Below are 21,263 nucleotides of genomic sequence, written 5' to 3'. Positions count from 1 at the left end.
GCCACCAGGAGTGGCCCCTGGGGTGCGAAAACGCTCTAAATTTTCAGATCTCAGAGACCCACAAGCCAACACCACGCAGGCTGTGACAGGAAAGGTAATTTTGTATTTTTAGTAGAGATGGGGTTTCACCATGGTGGCCAGGCTGGTCTTGAACTCCTGACCTCATGATCTCCCCGCCTTGGTCTCCCAAAGTGCTGGGATTACAGGCATGAGCCACTGTGACCGGCCTTATCTGGGAATTTTAAAATAAGGTCATTTTCAAATAAGAAGAGGGTAAGAAAAACGTAATACAAGAGGAGTCAGAAATTTGACATTGTGCAAAGCTTTGAAATATTTATTGCATACATGGGAGAATGGGTTGATTAGGGAAACAGTTACTGGACAACCAGGGCAACCAGGAATTCACCATCTACCCAGGTACATATTTTTTTCCATCAGTGCTTTAACTTCAAGGTACAAGCCCAGGGAGGTTAGGTTTCATCCTGGATTGCAGTTCTCCAAGTAGATGCAATCAAGGCACAAGAGAATTTAGAAAAGAAAGTGAGGGAAATGGTAGGTCATGGAATATACGGGGATGGGAGTCCCTACACCACTCCTGACCTTAAGTTGTAACGTAATGTATGTTGTGATCAAATAAACGGACTAACTAGAGAGAGCTGCAGGGGACGCCACGTCTTCATTGGAGGTTGAAGATCTAGAGATGGGAAGGAAGAGGAAATGGGATACTTGTTAATTACGGAGAGGGAGTGCTAGCTGGCACAAGGGTTTGGGAGGCAGTGTGGGAGAGGAGACTGCATCAAGGTCGAGGCAGAGCATTATGGAGATGAGAACAAAGCAGGTGATGCAGAAGCAAAGGCGTGCAGCAGGCATGGACCAACAAAAACATCGCCAGTGTCTCTTGGAGGCTGTTGAGCACCCCGCCTTCCAGTGCTCCGTGGAGGTGTAGAAATTAGAAAGTATGTATCCAGTGCTGCCAGACGTGCCTCTGCTCATCGTCTGTGCAGTGTTGACAGCTGCGTGTTGCTTGGTGGCTTTTTTGTGGTCATTCGCGAGGGAAGGAGGGAGGTGGGCAGGGCAGGCAGCCGCAGCATGGCATCATGGGGTTCTGTGTCTGGATGCAGCCTGCCCAAGGTCAAGCCCACAGTCATTGGCAAAGCCCAGGCTGATCTCTAACGCTTGTGCTGTTAGTCGCTATTGCTACACTCCCCTCTGCTGATCAGCGCCCAGACCTTCCAGGATGTCTTCTGCATTCTAAGTGCTCTGTCAGAGAACCAGGGCCAGGGATAGGGTGACGCAAGAGAGGAAGCTAGGGACAAACTGAAGGACAGTGAGATGGAAGGAATGAGTTCTAGCATTTGACAGCAGAGTAGAGAAATTATAGTTAACAATTATTTATTGTATATTTCAAAATAGCTACAATGATTATATTGTCCTCAACACAAAGAAAAGAGAAATGTTTGAGGTGATCAATATCCCATTTAACCCAATCTGATCATTACACATTGCATACAGGTATAAAAATATGACGTGTACCCCCCAAGTATGTACAATTATGATATATCGATTTTTAAAAATGTGAGAAGGTACTCATTCCCAGTGGTATGCACCCACTCTCAGGGCTGACCTTGAAAGTGGGGTCCCCCTTAAATTTTATGCACTAGCACTTCCCTTGCCTTGCCCTGGTTCTGACCCAGCAAAGAATTGTAATAGGAAGTGGTGTCTATAGGACAATTCACTTTGATTTTACATAAAGGTTTGTCAATTAACAATTCCAGAAAACAGGTACCTTTTTTTTTTAGGAGATTGTGAGCCCTTGTTGGGAAAAAAAATTACATGTCTCCAATAATTCTCAAACTTTGCTATATGCCATTCCACATTACTGCATTTTTTGTGGACTCTTTTGATCTCTAAAAGCACTATCTTGCAGATTCATGCAGAGATACAATATTGATAAGCCCCATGACATCCTGACTGATAGTACATACCTCAAAAGACTTTAATAAGAAAAACATCATTCTTTGAGGAGCATTTGGAATTTATCATAAGGAATTAATTTATAAGTCTGCTACCTTCATTGGAGAATATTTCCTCTACCAGGGTATAAAGCAGAGATATGTGTGTACCCTTCAATGACAGGGAACAAGAATGACATCAGTCCTTGAAGTCAGTCTCCTTCTTCAGAGCTCATCCTGAGACATGGCATCTTGACTGTGAAAACCAGGCATTGGATATTATGCGAGAGATAGAATTAGCATAGCCAAAATGATGGGCAGAAAGTAAGGTCACCTGATCCTACAGGGTCTTTCTTCACCATCTTTCTTTTTTTTTTTTTGAGATGGGGTCTCACTCTGTTGCCCAGGCTGGAGTGCAATTGCACGGTCTCGGCTCAGTGCAACCTCCGCCTCCCAGATTCAAGCAATTCTCCTGCCTCAGCCTCCTGAGTATCTGAGATTACAGGCACCTGCCACCATGCCCAGCTAATCTTTACATTTTTAGTAGAGACGGGGTTTCACCTTGTTGGCCAGGCTGGTCTCGAACTCCTGACCTCATGATCTGCCCTCCTCGACCTCCCAAAGTGCTGGGATTACAGGCATGAGCCACCATGCATGCCTAGCCTCTTTGCCATCTTTCTAAAATACATGCTGTGTCTCCATTAAGAGTGCTTCTGCTGGGCATGGTGGCTCACGCCTGTGATCCCAGCACTTTGGGGGGCCAAGGTGGGCAGATCATGAGGACAGGAGTTCACGACCAGCCTGGTCAACATAGTAGAACCTCGTCTCTACAAAAGATACAAAAAATTAGCCAGGTGTAGCGGCGGGCATCTGTAGTCCCAGCTTCTTGGGAGGCTGAGGCAGGAGAATTCGCTTGAACCTGGGAGGCAGAGCTTGCAGTGAGCCAAGATCACGCCATTGCACTCCAGCCTGGGTGACAAGGTGAGACTCTGTCAAAAAAAAGAGTGCTTCCTAGGTGAGTCACAGAACCAACCTGAGCAAAGTGATTCCTACGATGTCGCCTTTGGGCTCTTGAATTCTGGGATCTTGTCATCTCCTGTGTGGCCTTCATTCTTTGGTTTCTTCTTTCTTTATTTCCAGGTGGTCCAATGAGGTAGATTACAAGAGCAAATTATTTAAAAGCAGTTTAGGTTATATGCTTGGTTGATAAGTGCACAGTGAAGCAGAAAAGATGATTCACTTCCCCCTAGATTCACACAAAAAAACAACAGATAGAGAAAATGGGCACTGAAACTTTTTTTGCGGCGTTCTATTAACTAGAAATGAGAGCGACCCTGTGACTTAAATAAAGGACAACCAAGAGCACTATTCTCTGCTTTGTTTTTTTCCAAGAAATAGTTCAATTGGGAAGCCATTCCAATGGATAATTAGAAAGGAGGCAGTTGTCAGCATTTGCTAAAATTGAAATAATAATAAACATTCTTATATATCTCCAAATAGACAAAGACTTTGTTTTTACCAAATCTGGCTTTTTCAAGTCTGCCCTAGCATTTCCCCCAAGGTTGTACTTTCTGTGGATTTCGCCGGTGCTCTTGAGAGCAGCAGAGATGCAAAATGCATTTTTTTGTTTGGCTCACTAATTCATACATCATGCAAATTAGTTGTGAATGATGATTTATCAACAGCCTTATCAACCACACTTGGTAATTCTCTCTGTACATTGAGAATAAATGTAAACCATCTTATTCATGTACATTTTATGACAAATTGTCGTTCCAAGAGCTGTTGCTCTCACATTCTCTCATTTGAAGAGAACTTTAAACTTTTCCAAAGTACTTTCCCATCTTGCTGTGGACACAAGATCCTAACAGACTTTTAGAGATAGGTATTAATATCCCCATTTTATAGAGAGGTGCTCAAATTATACTGTGTTATTGTGATTGGTCATAGAACGCAGCACTGCGTCTTTGTTGGTTTTTTTAGGCTGGGTATCACTTAGCTGACTTTTAGTTCCGTGTTCATGTTAGCTATACCAATAAAGTCAGGTGCTAAGATAGGCAAAAGAAGTATTATTTAAAAAAAAAAGGCCGGGCACAGTGGCTCACGCCTGTAATCCCAGCACTTTGGGAGGCCAAGGCGGGTGGATCACGAGGTCAAGAGATCGAGACCATCCTGGTCAACATGGTGAAACCCCGTCTCTACTAAAAATACAAAAAATTAGCTGGGCATGGTGGTGCGTGCCTGTAATCCCAGCTACTCAGGAGGCTGAGGCAGGAGAATTGCCTGAACCCAGGAGGCGGAGGTTGCGGTGAGCCGAGGTCGCGCCATTGCACAGCCTAGGTAACAACAGCGAAACTCCGTCTCAAAAAAAAAAAAAAAAAAAAAAAAAAAAGGGAAAAAACCCTCTCAAAAAAAAAAAAAAAAAAAAAAAAAACCAGGGCTGGGTACAGTGGCTCACTTCTGTTATCCCGACACTGGGAAGTTGAGGTAGGAGGATTGCTTGAACCCAAGAGTTTGAGACCAGCCTTGGCAACATACTGAGATCCCTTCTCTACAAATAATAAAATCTGAGCCAAGAGTGTGGAATGCACCTGTAGTCCCAACTACTTGGGAGGCTGAGGTGAGAGGATCGCTTGAGCCTGGGAGGTTGAGGCTGCAGTGAGCCGTGATCACACCACCGCACTCCAGCCTGGGTGACACAGTGAGAACTTGTCTCAAAAAACCAACTAACCAACCAACAAAAAACCCCAAAGAAAATGGAATACATAGATAAGAAATGTAATTTATTTTTATAAGTACTTTTTTTGAGATTATTCAGTAAAAATATCTCGAAGCAGGAGTATCTGATGAAGGAGTAAAAATAGTATATGATTAACTTAAAATAATGCCTTTTCATAAGTAAGTAATGCAGAACAGAACAAGAAAGATCAGCAGCGGAGATAGGAATTAGGGATGAGAATGTGATGTGCAAATAGCTTACCTATATCTCGTGGTCTACAAATTTGGATACACGGTGATTTGACTGAATTCTAACAACGTGGGAACAGGGAATGGGGGAGAACCCAAGCTTCACAACTTTTACTGTGCCTGGGTGACAGAAGCTGTAAGCCCCAAGAAGACTCAGTGCCATGTCCTGTCTCTTGTGTAAACCAAAAATAAAGACCAAAGCCAAGTAGAAAACAAAAGCTATGTGTATGTGTAACTAAAACAGCTTCTCTGAGATATGCTGATAGCAGAGTACTGGTTATGCTAAGCAAAACTGAACCTCTCTCTTTCTGTCTTTTTTTAGTAGGCTTGCTTTGCTAGTGTCTTTTTTTTTTTTTTTTTTTTTTTTTTGAGATGGAGTCTCACTCTGTCTACCAGGCTGGAGGGCAGTGGTACAATCTTGGCTCCCTGTGATCTCCGTCTCCCAAGTTCAAATGATTCTCCTACTTCAGCCTCCCGAGTAGCTGGGATCACAGGTGCCTGCCACCACACCCAGCTAATTTTTGTATTTTTAGTAGGGATGAGGTTTTGCCATGTTGGCCAGTCTGGTCTTGAACTCCTGACCTCAGGTGATCTACCCGCCTCGGCCTCCCAAAGTGCTGGGATTATACGCCTGAGCCACCACACCCGGCTTGTCTTAATGTGTGTCAAGCAAGTAAACTCAGAGGTAAATCAAATCCCACCTCAGTCCAGGATAATCTACTTGGATTCACACTACACTCTACCCTTTTGCAAAATGACTGTATCATCTATATAAATTGTGAAAGTCATACCTAGTCTGCAGTTATTAGTTTGTAATTCAGTTTTTTCTGCCAAAACTTGTATAAAAAGATTACCCCGGCAACCAATTCTTCCATAGTATAAATGGAAGGCTGAGAGACAAAGATATAAAATAATGGGTTGGCTTGTAAGGGGGAGCCCAGGAGAAGATTGCAAATTCTTCATGTGCCGTATCATTAGACCGCACTGGGAACAGGAAAACACATTTGCATAAAATCCAATGTCATGCTCATGGATACAGTGAAACTCATCATTCTCAATGTACATAGGATGAAAAGCGCTTAAACCTTTCCCCTAATTATATATTTTCAAACAGGATGGGCTGGGCGCAGTGGCTCACGCCTGTAATCCCAGCACTTTGGGAGGCCGAGGCAGGTGGATCACCTGAGGTCAGGCGTTTGAGAACAACGGCCTGGCCAGCATGGTAAAACCCTGTATCTGCCAAAAACACAAAAATTAACCAGACATGGTGGCGGGCGCCTGTAATCCCAGCTACTCAGGAGGCTGAGGCAGGAGAATCACTTGAACCCAGGAGGTGGAGGTTGCTGTGAGCTGAGATCACACCACTGCACTCCAGCCCGGGCAAAAAGAGTGAAACTCTGTCTCAAAACAAAACAAAACAAAATCCCAATTTTTTTTTTTAAAGTATGCAACAAATGCAGGTCCTTTTTGTGTTTTGGCTCCATAAAATATTTGGTCTGAGGATAAATATTACAATATTTTCATCAACGTTTAAAATAAAGTCTATCTCTACAGTACTAGGACCAAATACTGGAATGTGACCTTGGGCTCCGTGTCAGCTGTAATGTCATTCCACTTCAGTGTTCTCCATGTATCCTCTGTGGGCCACCCAAATTGCAATCACTGCGGTTCTGGTTAAGGGTCAAATAGGGAGCTCCCCAAAGACCAAGTATATGGTGATCTCAGGGAGTGAGGCTGCAGTTTTTAAAATTTTCAAATCTCCTAGGAATCCTTAAGTGCAGTCCAGATTGGGATCTGCTGAATTAATGTTTTACTGTCATTGTTACTCATTTGTTCTTTTTTTTGTGTGACTCCCAGCAGGGAGTGCAATGGCACGATCTCAGCTCACTGCAACCTCCACCTCCTGGGTTCAAGTTATTCTGCTGCCTCAGACTCCCCAGTAGCTGGGATTACAGGTGCCCACCACCACACCTGGCTAATTTTTGTATTTTTAGTAGAGGCAGGGTTTCATCATGTTGGCCAGGCTGGTCTCAAACTCCTGACCTCAGGACATCCACCCATCTCAGCCTCCCAAAGTGCTAGGATTACAGGCATGAGCCACCATACCTGGCCTCATTTGCTCTTTTTAGGCCCCTTTCTTGGCTAGGAGGGATGGCTCATTCCAGCTTGAAGTCCAGAATGGAAGAGTTAGTGGCCAGGAATTTCCGGAAGAAAGAAAAAAGGGTAATTAGCTAGGTAAACAGGAAGTTAGAATCTGTTTTGGAGATAAAATGAGCCCACAGAGGCTGGGAGGAGAATGGTGACTGAGCCAGCTGTTGACTAAGGCTACTTCGCCTCCTCCCTTGAAACTTACTTGGAAGAGCAGCTGAGGCAGAAAGACGGAAAGCAGTCATTTCAAGAGTTGGTAACAAAACCTCCAGTTTTAGTTTCAGCTGCCTGCTCTGTAGATTCTTCTTCATAGAGAGAAAGCTCAGAGGTAAACCACATGGCACCGTGATCCATGGGAATCTACTCGGACTCACCTAAAGCGCACTACATTCTATCACTCATATAGCTCGGGATAATACATTTTTTCTTTGTTCATCATTTTAGTCTTCCCTTGCTCTGAAGTATTAGATTTTCTATATACAGCCTCCTCCTCCACATCACATATCTTATGAGCACTAAATTAAACTGGCAACTTTGATAGAAGTACTAATCTGTGACTAAATATTTAACAAGAGGGCAGAAAGGATTTACATTTTGATCTTCAAACATTGGAAAATAAATGCCCTTAGTTGTCAGCTTTCCAAATGGACAAGACTGCAAGAGCAAAACAAAATTTCCATGCATTTGATTGACCTCTTGTGAGTTGAGCTATTATTAGCAAACGAGAACTTGCCAAAACTATCTGGAAAATTCCAGATGAAAAGTGATTGAAACAAAGTATTTAAAGCAGGTTAGCAGGACCATGTCTGAAGGAGACAGATGATAAAATAAATCTGCATATATTGATACATCATATATGCCACATATAACATACATATATATACCTAACAATTCATTTTAATTCAGCAAATATTTATTGAGTGGCTCTTGACCATGCCACCCTAGGCTTTGGGAACCCAAGCAATAAGCTTTAAGTTTTCTTACCTCCAAGAACTCACAAGCTAGAAATATGTGAGACGAAACGCCATGACTCCCACAAATTAATACACCTGACAAGGGTTAGATTAGCAATTTGCATAAAGTGCTACTATTGCAGCAATTAACGAAGGAGAGGAAACTGATGTTTGTTCTGATGATCAGAGAAGCCTTTTCAGTAGAGATGACATTTACCTCCTTGGAATTACAGCAGACACGGGAGAGTGAGAATGTCACTCTGGCAGAGGAAACAGAATTTACAGGTTAGCAGTACATGGCTGGAATGAAAGAGTTGGGGATGGAGTAGATAAGAAATAGCAGTGACTATGGTTTGAGTGATAAATTTTTTTGCATATTCATTGATTCAGCAAACTTTTAATGGGTGCTGAGGGAGGTAGGCCTAAGTGCTGGGTACAGAGGCTGAGAAAACACGGGACGGAGTGGTGGAAGATGGCAACTTCATGTCCTCTAGCTGTGAAACAAACAGAAAGCACCAGCCCTGTTTGATCCTTCTAGAAGGATTTTTTGTGGTGTCCTAATGATCCCTTTCACTGATAATGGTTACCATTTCATAAAGCACCTTCTAAGTGCTGTGCTGAATAGCTGTGTTACTGCTAGTCCCTCCAGCAATCCTGCATGGGAGGTGCTTTCTCTATTTACACATAAGAAGAGAAGCTCTGAGTGCCTGAGAGTGCCCAGCTTGTAACAGACGATGCTTGGATTTGTGCAAGCATTGATCTCAATGGCCTGGTAATTATAAAAGCTGAAGAACAGCTGAAATCAAGAGTGTCTCCACCCCAACCCCGGAGGAAAATACCATCTCCAAACACCTTGGGACCACCCTGGTCTCCGGTGTTGCGGGACAGCTCTGTCCGATCTGTGCAGGTGATTTATGTCCGCCTGCTTTTCAGAGAGACCAGAGCTTATTGCCTTGCTGGGCAGAACTGCAACTGGGGCCTGCCCTGTCTCGTCCCCATCCCCCCGAAAGCAAAGATTTCCAATTACTGCTCTGTAGAAAATGTCAAAAGCATTATTCAACTATTCATTACCCCAGGTTTTGTAATTTTTCATATGTTTTTACTCTTATCTGCCAGCACTTGAAAAAGACCAGCTTTTTCCTCTTAAGAGAGCTTAATTTGCAGAGCTGTGCAGTCTTCCTATTATGTTCTTATCATCCTCTCCCTGTGGTAGGCAGAATGACAAGGATGACAAAAAAAGAACCAAAAATATTTGAAGGCCTTCCTGAAAATCCACAGGAATGAAGGATCCCCAAAGCCTGAGGCTCCGTTCCTCGAGTGACCTGGACGGAGGCCAAGGGCGGCTGGCACTAGCTCTCACGGTCCACTCAGCAGGAGCTCGTGGCTAGTGCTCATGGGACCCAAAGCACCACCCCAGGCCCGTGGGATTTCCCCCAGTGGCTTAACGGGGGGATTAAGCAGCTCTGAGGTGCCAAGAGGTCCCCTCTCCCCGAAATCCTCATATCAGTGCTAAATTACCTTTGGTATCCCAAGGACCAGAGGCTAAGGGTAGCTTGGGGTGAGTGGTTAGCTCTGCTCCCTTCTTCTCTGGCCCCTCCGCCCCATTCTTTGATAAGGCAATTGACATTTTTCTCTTTGCTATGTAAAGTGCTATGCAGAGGCAACTTCAAGTCCCCTAGCTCGCTCCGTTCCACCTAGATGGCGCCCCAAGCCCTGCCAGTGTGGAGATTCTGAGCAGCCATCTCCCTGGATGCTTTCCTCCCACGATCCCCAGGTTTCTGAAGCGGGCGCACCAGGACTCCTGGCTCACCCGGAGAGACGCCTTGCCCGCGGCGGGGCTCGCTCGGGGAAATCCCCGCCCACCTTGTTATTTCTACAGGGGAATCCCCGCCCCCCGTCCCTGTCACTCCGGGAAGGGAGTTCCCGCCCCTCGAATCAACCAGAGGGAGGGAATCCCCGCCCATCCTGGAGGCTTGGCGGATCCCCTGCGCGGCGCGGCGCGGCGAGGAGCGGACCCCAGAGCCGGTGCGTGCCGGCTCCGGGCAGCGGGACGCGGCGGGGCGGCGGCTGCAGGCGGCGGAGGAGCCGCAGGCCGAGCCCAAGGCGCCGGGATTGCGCCTCCCGCGGCTGCCGGCGAACCGCGGCTCTGCAGCTCGAGGCGGGCGCGGCGGCGGCTCCGGTGGTGGCCGCGGTGCGGCAGCTGCGCGGGAACCCGCCGGGCGGCGCCTGGGTCTGGACGCGCGAGGAAGCCGCGGGAGCCTCGGCCGAGCCGCCAGCAGGTGAAGCGACCGGCGCGCTGCAGGACGCGCGGCTCCGGGGGGGGCAGGGGAGTGGGGAGGCCCGGCACCCCCGAGACCTTGTGTGTCCGGGAAAGTTTAGCGACAAATGCGGGTGCGGGAATCCCAGCCCCGGCGGGGCGGGGAGTGAGGACGCCGAACCGGGGTCCCACGTTGGGCGGCGCAAACTCCTCTCGCATCCGGCCGGGGACGGGGAGGGCGCGGCTCAGGGGAGGGGGCCCAGCGGAGCTGGACCAGGACGGCGGGACCACCGGAGACACACTGCCGAGGGAACTCAGGACAGGGCCGGGAGCCCCTGCCCTGGCGAGCACCCCGGGTCCCCATGCCTGGATTGTCTTCTGGCCCCCTCTTTCGGCAGGAGCGGAGGTACTCAGGTACTCCGGCCGCAGGTTCTGTCTTGGGAACCATCCTCCCTCGGGTTTGTTTCATCTCTCGGTCCCTGTCTGCCCAGAAGAGACGTTAGATGCGGGGCGAGGGAGTGCAGGGGGCGCGCAAAGAGCAAGGGCATCTCAGGGCCGGTTATTGGCGTCTGCCAGGGAGCTGGGGAATGTAGTGATAGGAAAATCCTGGTCTCCCTCTGAAGTCGAGTTTCTCCTAAAACCTGGTTTTCCCCTCTATCTCTTCCTCGCTCCCTCCCTAGGGTTAGCGTTTGCGTTTTAAGCCTTTGAGCTGCCGGTTGTCCACGCTATTTGGAAAATCCATTAAAGCGCAAGGCTGAATTGAGCAGGGGCAGGGTTCAAGACCCCTGGCAGGAGTTTGCCAGAAGCTGTCCTCGGCAGCCCAAATCTATGCAGAGACCTTGGTAAGGGACACTGGAGTGGGAAGAGGACGAGATCTGGCATGGGCTGGTCACAGAGACTGGAATGGCAGGCACGAGGGCATTCCAGAGCCCCAGGCTTGCCCTGGTGCTGGAGGTTGGGCGGTGCTGGGGGATGGAGCTGAGTCTGAGTCTGTCCCTTGCAGCTGGCCCAACCATTTGTCTCCTACAAAGGTAGGGTAGGGGGATATGTTTGCCTTGACAAATCGCAATGAAAGTACTGGAAGTGGTTGCCGAGCGGCTGCAAGAAGTGATGTTCTGATCTGTCCTTGCAGAGAGACCCCCTGGACCTTCAGGGCTTTTTCTCTATTGTGGTCTCCCACACTTGCTCTGGGCTTGGGCTTTAGGAGCCTGGTATCTCTGCTGGGCCAGCTTTTGTGGGCTGTGACTTCTGGGTGGCGGTCAGATAGGTACAGGTTAGCAGGTGTGGTGTAGGAGTGCTGCTTGTGGGGGCTGAAGAGAATGTCTCAGAACACACCCCCGGCTGTAGGTGGTGGTTCTGGCTTCATCAATTTCTTCTTCCATTAGGATGGGCCCAGAGCTGCTGCTCCTGTAATAACCACGTAGTGGTGTGAGTGAGTGAATATGTGTGTGTGTGTGTGTGTGTGTGTGTGTGTGTGTGTGTGTGTGTGTTGCAGGGGTTAGGTGTAGGAGTAGGGGGGTGGCAGGTGCTAGGAGAGGAAAAATCAGAACCATCTGCAGTATATAAGTGCATCTACCTTGACATAGTTAATATGCTCCTGGAAAAATATTGAATTCTAATTTAAATCTATCACTGAAATTAATTTTGCATGCGCTTTATGGCAGTTTACTATTTAAGGAAACTTATGATAATTTCTCTATTCATTTCAATCATTTTATTTTTGGAATACCTGTGGTTTGCTGTGCTGGAGGCTGAGGAGGCTTTGAGGTTCTAGGATATGCTTAGATGAAAGAGGCTCCCACGCTGCCTTCAGTTTGTCAGTTTACATCCAGCAGAAGGGAGAAAATCCTGCTGAGCGCTCTGGTGCAGACCATTGTGCATGCTGCATGTAGTAGGCGCCCTGTGTTTATTGGATGAGGAAATGAAGAGATGATTAAGTGAGTAAAGCACCTGAAGAGTGGTCCAAATAAAACATTTTGGGAATATGGAAGAAAAAGAAGTTGCTTTTGCCAGAGAATCTGAACGGCTTAGTGGAGGAGCCCTTCGGTAGAAGTCGCATGTGCTGAGAGGTTGATCCTGAGTTAGGACTCAGTGCTGAGGACTCAGAAAAACTTGGTTCTCCAGATAGTAGGGAGATGTGTGGATTTTTTTTTTTTTTTTTGAGACTGGGTCTCACTGTTGCCCAGACTCAACCAATCCTCCCACTTCAGCCTCCCGAGTAGCTGGGATCACAGGTGTGTATCACCACACCTAGATGATTTTTTGCAATTTTTTGTAGAGATAATTTTTGTATTTTTTGCAACCAGGTCTTGAACTCCTGGGCTCAAGTGATCCTGCTGTCTTGGCCTCCCAAAGTGCTGGGATTACAGGTGTGAGCCACTGCACTCGGCCTGGACCCTTGTTCTGCTCCTTCATAGCCCTTTAGCACACACCATGCTGCCCTGGGTGTGTTTCTTTAGGGCCTTATTTTATTCATACCCAGATAAGACCTGGAACGGGTCACCCATCAACTTCCTCAGGCTAGACAGGAAAAGAGGCGGAGGGAGCACCCCAGGCCCCACCACCCAGGCTGATCATACTCTAGGGTGTTGTGGAAACCCTCTCCCACAGGCTCCAGGCCGGGTGAGCTGAGCAAGATAACACAGAGCTGTGGATACTCCCTTGCCTTTGATCATTTTGGCCTAAGTGACTCAGACCATGGTGGTGGGGGCATCTCTGTTGGAATGTGGCTCTGGGTCTCTCCTGCTGCACCAACCACAAGGGGACAAATTCCAAAGATGCACCTACAAAAGGTCAGGGGCAAATCCAAAGAGAGGCTGAATCTCTTTAAGAAGACAGACTTGGCCAGGCGCAGTGGCACATGCCTGTAGTCCCAGCTACTTGGGAGGCTGAGGCTGGAGGATCGCTTGAGCCGAGGAGTTCTGGGCTGTAGTGTGCTATGGTGATCGGGTGTCTGCACCAAGTTCAGCATCAATATGGTGACATCCGGGGAGCGGGGGACCACCAGGTTGCCTAGGGAGGGGTGAACCGACCCAGGTTGGAAATGGAGCATGTCAAAACTCCATGCTGATCAGTAGTGGGATTGTGCCTGTGAATAGCCACTGCACTCCAGCCTGGGCAACATAGCGAGACCCCGTCTCAAAAAAAAAAAAAAAAAGAAGAAGACAGACTTGGAGACTCAACAGTTTTCAGTCTCTTCTGCCCTGAGCTGCATCCCCGCAGCACCAGGGAGGATGCTAAGGTCAGAGCTGAGTTTCAAGGACAGGAAGAGCTAGGCAGGCAAGCCCATGAGAGAGGTTAGTGGACAAGTGGAGAGGCAGGGATGTCTCAGAGGCACCCACACCCAGTAGTCTGATAGGAAAAGGCCACTGGTAGGGAGAACAGTGTCTACAAGTGGAATTCATGAAGCCAGGCTGCAAGGGAAGAAGGAGAAAATGATTGCCAAGACGGCGAAACTGTGGGTATAGACACTGGATCCAGAAGTGTGCTGGTTGAAAATAATCCACAGAGTATTTTGAGGAGGTTGTAGCATTAAAGGAAGGTTTATTCAGGAGAGTCCCTTCATTCTCCCTCCCAGACATGTTTGGTAAACAAAAGAGAAGTGGGAGAGAGTAGAGAAGCAAGATCAGGGGTGTTTGGGCTGGAAGAGGCCAGAGAGAGACCACAGATGATCAAGAGCAGGGGCAGAGAAAGAACAGCTCTGGCATCTGCCTTCCCTGGAAGCCCAGAAGGAAGCAGAGGTTGGTGAGGCTCTGGAGAGTGTGAGGAAAACAGGGGAGGCATTTGCTGAGAGCTGGGGGTCACTTTGTGAAGCTGGGGGCTGAGGGAAGGCTGCAGTACTGCTGCCTGCCAGGGGAAGCAAACCCAGCACCTGGCACCAGTGGAGGCACCTGGCACCAGTGGAGGCAGCCGGGGGGGAAAGGAAGGACTCCTGAGCTGGGGTCAGAGGCTTTGGCTGCAATCCTAGCAGTGGAGAGAATTTCCTGCTGGGCCAGATGATTAGAAATTTTGGAGCCTCCATTTGCTCATGTGTAAAATTGGTGCAGTCACTCCTTCACAGGGTTGTTCTTGGGAGGAATCAAAAGAGGGAGTAAGGTGTGTTTGGAAGGCTCTCCATGACAGCATCTGCTCTATAGTGGATCCTTTTGAATAATATGTCCAGAAATGCATAAACCTCTCACCAAAGTCAGCGAGAGTCCAGATGAATGCAGAAGGCTGGAGTTTTTAGCAGACTTGCCTGAAGCTTTCCTTCGGCTGCAGATGTAAAGCTTTGGACTACTCTGAGCAGTTGGGTCTCCCTGTTCGCACCTTGATGAATCCTTCAAGATTTCTGCCTTTTAATCTGTTGACTTGTTGCAGTGCTGCATCTGAATTTCATGTCCCTCTCTTATGCAGAGATCCAGTTGCCAGGTGCAAAGCAGGGAGAGCCTGGATAGTCTCCTCTGTCCTCCGTAGTTTGGAAGGGGATCATGCACTCACACTTGCTAAGGCCTGCATTTGAGGAACCTGAGGCCCAGAAAAGCAGAGAACTTGCCCCCTTAGACAGTCATAACTTGAGTCACAAAATACAGTTGCTTGATCTGAGGAACTCTTGTCTTTCAACAGCAGTGGTGTTGGCCAAGATGCAGGTGGCTGAGGAAGAATTAAACACCTGCAGTCCCCCTTGGTTTTATTAATGGGTCTTTGATTATACTTGGAAAGATGAAAAACTAGTCTTACTTATTAGTGAAGAGGGAAAGAAAAGGAGCACTTGACTTATTAAACACTACGTAGATATCTGCCAAATTAAATGAATCTAGGGGAAATGTGAATTTTTTTTTTTTTTTTTTTTGAGACAGGGTCTCACTCTGTCACCCAGGCTGCAGTGGCATGACCACAGCTCACGGCAGCCTCGACCTCCTGGGCTCAAGTGATCCTCCCACCTCAGCCTCCCAAGTAGTTGGGAAGCTGGGACTATAGGCACTTGCCACCACACCTGGCTAATTTTTTTTTTTTTTTAATTTTTTTTGGAGCTGGGATTTGGCCGTGTTGCCCAGATTGGTATCAAATTCCTGGGCTTAAGTGATCCACCCACCTCAGCCTCCTAGAGTGCTGGGATTATAGGCATTGAATAATGTCTTTTAAGGAAATAGAAGTATAGAATTATCTGAAAAAGTTTCTCAAATTATTCCTTATTTTCTAACCAGATGGTCTATGTCTAGATTATATTGTCTTTTGGACTTATGCATAGGTTGCATATGAAAGGATAGATTTTTTTCTTTCTCTTTTTTTTTTTTTTTTTTTGAGACGGAGTCTCGCTCTGTCACCAGGCTGGAGTACAGTTGCACCATCTCGGCTCACTGCAACCTTGGATTCCCTGGTTCAAGTAACTCTCTTGCCTCAGCCTCCTGAGTAGCTGGGATTACAGGCACACGCCACCACGTCCAGCTAATTTTTGTATTTTTAGCAGAGACGGGGTTTCACCATGTTGGCCACGATGGTCTTGATCTCCTGACCTCGTGATCTACCTGCCTTGGTCTCCTGAGGTGCTGGGATTACAGGCATGAACCACCATGGCTGGCCAGGATAGATCTTTTTATGGTATCTAAAAATTTGACCATCTTGACCTCCTATTATCCATACCTTAGAAATAGAGAAAAGATGGAATTGGAAAAGAATACATTTCCTGTGGGTTCTGGCAGGGAGGGTTTGAAGCCAGGTAGGTCATCTGATTCAGTCTGATTGTCTGAGAACCGAAGAGTTCTGCTTTCTATTTACAATTGTGTTTAAGAAGACACTGGGAGCATTTTCATTTTGAAAACTTAATAGTTGAAGAGGCCTTTTGTGGTCTGATAAAGTGGCTGAGTCGAGAGGTGGTTTGTTAAGACACTAAGCATGGGGAGAAGACACATTTGTCTTTTAAGCCTCTCCAGCTCCGGGAAGAGGCCTACCCCTGGCCATGACCTCTCTCCGAGGCCAGCAGCGTCTTCACCCCACACTCTCGATGGGGCCAGAAAACAGTCTCCAGCCTGAGAGAGTCCTGGCTGCTGTGTGCATGCCTTCCCTACCGGAATGCATCCTGAGTGAATGATGACTGGGCTCTTAACTTCCAGAAAATCAGAAACTTAAGATTCTCGACTCTCTTTAGGAAGCCATTGAATGAAACCAGATAGCATTGAACACCTGGCTGACAAAGGTGTTCTTGGATTATTTGTTTTTGGGTTACGCAGTGTTTCTGTGGCTCATCGAGTTCTGTAGGACACGTGAAGAGGTTTTGGGGAAGCAGCATTGGAGGAACCGACTTCACAGCAAAGAGGATTAATTTTGAACACACAATTGTTGCGAGCTCTGAATGAAATACTAGCAGGGAGATGGGGGAAGTTTTGTTGTCTTTTAAGTCTAAGAAGCAGCCTGAAATGCCTAGATATCTGCAGGAGGATTAAAAAATCACCAATTCTTAAGGATCTGCAAGCCCTTGAAAGGGCATTTTCCAATCTCTTGCCTTCAGGGTGAAATAAATTTAGCTCGTTCCAGTTAAGGATCTCTGGTTTTAACAGCTTCCCGAGGAAGGGGCTTCCAGGGCATATTTGGCCCTTAGCACCATGATGCCCCAGACTGGTTCTCTAAGGTGTTTTAACAGGAGTCGTAATGGATCTCAGAGGGGTTACTCTTGGTCATTTTTATCAACACTTGGACACCTCTAGTACTTGGCTTCGTGAGCCCTAGACTTTATCATCCAAGTTAACACAACACACCCTGTCATCCCGGCCTCAGGACAGCCAAGATCATCCTGCGTGGCTAAAAATAAAGACCGCACTCATACAGTGCAGAATTAGGATTCCTACTGTGAGCGGGGGCACATTTTGTGCTGTGGCTACCGCAGAGTCAGTTCCCTGGCTGGGACCTGCCAGCTCAGGCGGTGGTAGCTGTGCTGGGAGGAAGGTGGGAGAGATGGTAATTTTGGATCACGGTGTACTCAGTAGGGGGAAGAGGGTGGGGAACTGGGCTGCCTTACATGGAGGCCTCCGGGCATCCCCAGACAGCTGGTGGGAGGCGAGAGGGTGCCAGGGAGCTTGGTGCTGCAGGGGCCTTCTCACTACTGTCACTCCTAGGGAGATCTTGGGATACCTAGGGGGAACAAAATAAACACCAATTCTTTTTTTTTGGAGACGGAGTTCCACTCTGTTGCCCAGGCTGGAGTGCAATGGCACGATCTCAGCTCACTGCTGCAACCTCTGCCTCCCAGGTTCAAGAGATTCTCCTGCCCCAGCCTCCCAAGTAGCTGGGACTACAGGCATGTGCCACCTTACCTGGCTAATTATTTTTATTTTTAGTAGAGACGAGGTTTCACCATGTTGGTCAGGCTGGTCTCGAACTCCTGACCTCAGGTGATCCTCCCGCCTTGGCCTCCCAAAGTGCTGGGATTACAGGCATGAACCACTGTACCGGCCAAACATCAACTCTTTTGTCCTTTTCATCAAAGACCAGCACATTTCTGATGCCTGTCTGAGGTGAACCTGGCTCGTCCTGTTTACACATCCTGGGGTGTTACTGTAATTCCAATATTCCAGAAGACTCTGTTTCTGGAGAGTGGAGAGGCAAGTGTATTTTGGGGTAGCCATAATATCTTGGGTTTGTGGGTACAAGTTGGAACACCCAGTAATGCCCCTTCCCCTGAGGAATTCCAGGGACTGAGCCACCAGAAGTGTCTTTAGCAGCCTGACCCCTGCATGTCCTGAACATTAAGTAGCTCCTGACGCTGCTTCTGTTTGCATGCAGGTGATCAAATAGAATCACACACTCTCTCCAAGTGCTTTTCTTTTTCTGTTTAATAAAGCAAGATGCCAATAAACTTTAGATTTTTGTGTGTTGGCCAATGGACACTTGTAAAATGTCTGATTTCAGCTGAGTTTCAGTGGAACACCCCCCGCCAGCCACCCAGCGCACTCTTCCTGGCACAGTGTGTTTTATAGAGATTGGGTAAAACTAGATTGTGCTATATGGGTCTCCTGATGAAGAGAATTCACTTCCCGGGCTAAAGCAGCCATGCAAATATTATTACAAAACCACTCAGCATACAAAATTGGCATCGCTTTCCTCCACACTTTGCCACCGCCCACTCTCCACTCCTACCCCGCCTTGGTCACCTTAATTCCCAGTATCATTAGGCTGAAAGACGGGACAGCTGTCTCCAGAAAATGTGCTCTGAGTGTCCTCATCAGCGTAGATTCCCAAGAGAGAGTAGGCAGTGAGATGGCACGAAGAGAGGAAGGTACTGGAAAGAATCGCATTAACCCCTCTCTGGACCTACTACTTGCCTTTAAAAACCTAAGCAGATGTCAGGCTTATTGAGCGCTTTATTGGTGGCAGCTGTGGAGCTGCAGCCCACTATTTGGCACCTGGGAGATGCACGGGGCCCCTGAGCGCACTTCCTGCCTTCTCATCCCTCACCTGCTCCATCTTTATCTTGAAGATCTGTGAAGACTGCCTCTTCCCCCACATTCTTCAAGATCCAGTAATGCGGCCAGGCATGGTGGCTCACACCTGTAATCCCAGCACTTTGGGAGGCTGTGGCGAGCGGATCACAATGTCAGGAGATTGAGACCATCCTGGCTTACATGGTGAAACCCTGTCTCTACTAAAAAACACAAAAAATTCGCCTGGCGTGTGGCATATGCCTGTAGTCCCAGTCACTCGGGAGCCTGAGGCAGGAGGATTACTTGAACCCAGGAGGCAGATTGCACCACTGCACCACTGCACTCCAGCCTGGGCGACAGAGCGAGACTCTGTCTTAAAAAAAAAATAATCCAGTACAATGCCTTAGTACATGGGTAAAAATTAAAATTATCTGAACATTCACTATTTGGCAGGCACTGTTCTAGACGCTTAACACATACAGCTCATTCAGTTCTCATAATCTGATGAGGTACATACTGTTATTACCCCATGTTCGTTTCCTGGGGCTGCTGTCAGAAATTAGCACCAACTTGTTGTCTTAAACCAACTGAAATTTATCCTCTCACAGTATTCTCTTCACAGGTCGGAAGTCTGAAATCGAGGTGTTGATGGGGCTGTGCGCTCTCTGGAAGCTCTAGGGGAGAATCGTTCCCTGTCTCATGCAGCTTCTGGGAGCTGGCGACATTCCTTGTGCTGCCTCAGCCCAGTCTGTGCCGTTGTCTTCCCATCGCCTTCTCTGCGTGTCTATGTCTTCTCCTCTCCTGTCTGCATGTCTCTACTTTGTCTTTATAAAGACGTTTGTCATTGGGGTTAGGGCTACCCAAGTAATTCAGGATGATTCCAACTTGAGATTTTTAATTTAATTACATCTGTAAATGCACTTTTGCCAAATAAGGACACGTTTGCAGGCTTTGGGATGTGGGTATATCTTTTTGGGAGCTACTATTCAACCCACTGCAGTCCCTTTTGCAGATGGAAAAATGGTGATAGAATGTGGTTAAGAGAATTCTCTGAGGCTACACAGCCAGGAGTTGGTAGAACTGGAATTTACATACAGCAGCTTGGCTCTAGAGCTTGCATGTGGACCACTACCCTCTATTGCCTTTTAGTAAATATGTTCCCTGATGGTTCACGAGATGAATGGATGGGAGGATGGGTGGGGAAATAGATGGATAAAAAGATGCTGATAACAATGGTTGGCTGACATTATCCTTCCCAATGTATTGCAAATAATAACAACAACTGAGAGTCATTGTTTGTTTTATGCACTTGACCCAGGACTTGGCCTTGGATCCTCTTTTTTTGGCTATTCCCGGGAGATCTCAGCTATCTCAAGGCACTGCCTACCGTCTGTGCACTATTGCCTTCCAAATTTATGTCCGCAGGCTTGATCTCTGCTGTGTTCCAGACTCATGTGCCCCACTGCCCCCTTACCATTCCGTGTGGGGGTGTTATAGGTATTCCTGACCTAACACAAAACACGATCCTTGATAATGTCTCTTTCAAGCTAGTTCTTTCCTTCTCCTCCTCTCATCTCAGTAAATGGCACCACCATCCACCCAAGGGCGCATCCCCAAAACTGGAAACCACCCTTCATTCTCTTTTCCTGACATTCTATATCCCAATCCAGGAGTAAGTCCTATTGGCCCCACCTCTAGCATCCACGCCGTTCTCCCGCCTCCACGGCAGCCACCCTTGTTAAGGTCACTGCCATCTCACCCCTGGACACATGTGCAGTCGTCTTCTAACTGGGCTACCTCAGGACACTTGACCCCAGTCCTTTTCCTTAGAGGAGCCAGAGGGATCTTTCATTTTTTAAAGATTTTATTTATTTATTTATTTATTTATTTATTTATTAGCAATTTTAGGTTCACAGCCAAATTGCGAGGGAAGTACAGAGATTTCCTGTATCCCACTTGCCCTCCACATGCAGAGGCTCCGCCCTTGTCAGCATCCTTCACCACAATGGTTCATTTGTTACTGTCTATGAACCTGTGTTGGAACATCCTCATCCCCGAGTCTGTCGTTTACATTAGGGTTCACTCTTAGTGTTGTATATTATATGGATTTGGATAAATGTACCATGTCATGTATCCACCATTATATTATAATACAGAGTAGTTTCACTGGCCTAAAAATCTGTGCTCTGCCTCCTATTCATCTCTCCTGCCCCACTAACTCAGAAGTTTGTTCCTGTTTGTTTGTTTTTTGAGACGGGGTCTCACTATGTTGCCCAGGCTGGTCTCAAACTCCTGGGGTCAAGCAGTCCATTTGCCTTGGCCTCCCAAAGTGCTGGGATTATAGACGTGAGCCACCGTGCCCAGCCAGAGGGGTCTTTTAAAAACACAAATCAAGTCATATCACTCCCTGGCTTAAAAGTGGACATTTCTTGTTGCCATTTCAGTGTGATTCAGGCTCCTCGCCTCCTGCTCTCCTATGGCCCCCTCTCTTACACTCATTGCCCTCATTCCATTCTGTGCCTTCCAAATTTGTGTCCGTAACCTTGATCTCTACACGGTGTACTTCTTTCAGTTTTGGAACACGCCAAGT

At 47.4% G+C, this 21,263-nt stretch overlaps 1 protein-coding gene across 4 annotated transcripts in view; it reads left to right on the top strand.

Moving 5' to 3' along the window:
* The first annotated feature begins 9,988 nt into the window (after positions 1 to 9,988).
* Positions 9,989 to 21,263, top strand: part of PDZD2 (PDZ domain containing 2) — a 462,407-nt gene continuing 451,132 nt past the window's right edge. For 3 of the 4 annotated variants that reach the window (XM_017526825.2, XM_017526824.2, XM_017526822.2), the window contains exon 1: positions 10,218 to 10,299. The gene's annotated coding sequence lies outside the window, so the exon portion shown is untranslated. Of the gene's footprint in view, positions 10,300 to 21,263 lie in introns of all 4 variants that reach the window. The other variant, XM_017526821.2, reaches the window with a different exon arrangement.

This window comes from Cebus imitator, unplaced genomic scaffold (genome assembly GCF_001604975.1).
Source record: "Cebus imitator isolate Cc_AM_T3 unplaced genomic scaffold, Cebus_imitator-1.0 Scaffold44, whole genome shotgun sequence".
Taxonomy (NCBI): domain Eukaryota; kingdom Metazoa; phylum Chordata; class Mammalia; order Primates; family Cebidae; genus Cebus; species Cebus imitator.
Note: the sequence above shows the minus strand (reverse complement) of the source record. Positions and strands in the feature narration are given on the sequence as shown.